The following is a 2,587-nucleotide window of genomic DNA, read 5'->3' as shown; positions in this document are numbered from 1 at the left end:
TTTCCTACGTGAAAAATATTTTCTTTATTTTATAAAAATATATTTATGTTTTTTAACCGACTTCCAAAAAAAGGAGGAGGTTATCATCGGAATATTTTTTGTTTACTTTTTTTTTTTATGTATGTTACCACATAACCGTCAACCCATACTAATCTGGTTAAGATCCGATCAGTGGATCATGAGATATATATATATATATATTTTTTTTTTTTTTATAAGAGAGTTGAAGTCGGTTTTTTTTTGCTAAAAATTACTTGTTATTTTTTATTTTATGAGAATCTAATTTCAAAGTGGAACAAAAATTGAATTTCTACAAAATTTTCTACTGCTTAAATACCTTTTTGAAAAGAAATATGTGGTTTTTATTACCTTGTACTCTTGTTGAGTGTACCCACAGTAAGTGACTTGCTATTGCTTAATAATTTTTTCGACTTCATTGTTGGCACATCTAACTTGCCCAAAATATCAGCGAAATTCACCCCCGGTGAAGAGTCAAGGATTTTTATCCTTTTTTAAGGATATTTTTAAATTACTTATCCTTTTAAAAGGATTTTTTAAATTCGTTATCCTTTTATAAGGATTAATTTTTTTTAATTTTTAAGATCTTATTTTATTATTCTTTTATAAGGACTTTTTTATATCCCTTTTCGTTGGGCTCCAATTAGAAATTTTCCTACATGGAAAATATTTTTTTTTATTTTATAAAAATATATTTTAGTTAGTTATTTTTTTATTAGTTAGTTAGTTAGTTTTAGTTATTTCAGTTAGTTTTATTTAATTTTTTTATTTCATGAGAATCCAATTTCAAAGCTGAACAAAAACTGAATTTCTACAAAATTTTTTACTGTTTAAATACCTCTTTTAAAATGAATATTTCAGGTAACAGCCTACCTTGTTTTTTTAAATGCATATAAGTTAATAAATAGCACGTTGTATTTTGTTTCAAAAACTATCAAGTTAATAAATAATAATAATAATATAATAATAGATTGGCGCTTACACATATGTTAGTGTTTGGCCGAGCTTTTCCTCCGACTTGTGGCGTGCGCCTTGATGTTGTCACACAAAGCGGAGGGACCTACAGTTTTACGCCGACTCCGAACGGCGATTGTATTTTTATGAGAAGCTGTTTTTCATGGCAGAAATGCACTCGGAGGTTTGCCATTGCCTGCCGACGGACGACCACTGTTAAGAAAAAACATTTTTCTCTATTTTTTGGAATGTTGCTTTGACCAGGGCTTGAACCCAGGTGCTGATGTGTGAAAGCGCGCACTGCTTACCAGCGCTTTCAATTGAGTCGATTATTCTGTGCGTATAAACGTAGTAATTGTCATCATTTTGTAGTTCGGCGTTATGGGACATTATACTTTTTACGTATGCAAAGCAATTGACGTTTTGGAAGTCAGCCTACACCTCCCATACAAAGAACTTTTCATATTGCATATCTCCGGAAGTGTTCATGGTGGAGTACTGGAACTTGATATGTACAAGTTGCATTAAATCAACCGCAGTCATGATATATGAAATCAATCCCATACTCTTACAGAAAATTTGTGCTATTTGAAAAGGGGCGTGGCTTCTTTCGAACGCACTGAAACTATTGCACATCTTTGTATGCACAAACACTTTTGCTAGGTTATACAAGACGGCAATACAAATATACCTTCTGACAATTACCAAACCGTAATATTAGAAGATAAATGCGTCACTGAAAATCATTAACGTGAACTGTTGGTGAAAATGTTGAACCAAAATGTTTCAATACAAAAAATTAATTTTGGCCGGGACGAAGTTCGCCGGGTCTGGTAGTATTAATACATATATTTTTATAAAATAAAGAAAATATTTTCCATGTAGGAAATATATTTTTCTAATTTGTATTTCAAATAGTATAAAAAGAATATAAGAATAAAAATTAAAAATTTTTTTTTTTTTTTTTTTTTTTTTTTGAACTATACATAAAATGTGAAACTTTGATTCATAAAATTTATATTATTGAATGAACATTATTTTCTCAAAAAAGTAATGCAACAAATTCATGCAAATAATCCTGTATATTATATAAGAACAAGGTATACGTGCATAGCAGTTCGAATTAAGTGATAATCCCGATTAAATACGTCAGTCAGTTTTCATATTAAATTCAAATAAAAACAAGTATATTTCTACTTCAATTTTGGAGTACCGTTAATTCTTCGGAACCAAACATAATTAGTAAAAATTTCACTTGCAGTAATTTCTACGTGGTAAGTGCTCCTCCATTGTTTGGTTTCATAGGGATTCGGATACCTTTCTCGTTGAAGTAGTAAAGAAATTTCGTTTAAATGTTTTTTTCGGTTAAGCGCACAAGGTTTTCGTGCAAAGAACAATGGACAGCTAAGCAAAATATACTGTAAGCGTGAAAGAAATAAAATCTACTTCCATAAACTCTCTTAATATTCCAAATAAATTCCTTAAGATTCACAATTATTAAGGTAGTTGAATGATAAGTTGTATATTGGGACACCACTTAACAATGTAATTATAGACAAAATAATCTTCTCTAAAGTTAAAAGCAGCTTGTTTGACAAGTACATATCCCATTGAA

The sequence above is a fragment of the Rhagoletis pomonella genome, unplaced genomic scaffold (genome assembly GCF_013731165.1).
Source record: "Rhagoletis pomonella isolate Grant_MI unplaced genomic scaffold, Rhpom_1.0 Rhpom_scaffold_00004, whole genome shotgun sequence".
NCBI lineage: Eukaryota > Metazoa > Arthropoda > Insecta > Diptera > Tephritidae > Rhagoletis > Rhagoletis pomonella.
This window is presented reverse-complemented; position numbering follows the sequence as displayed.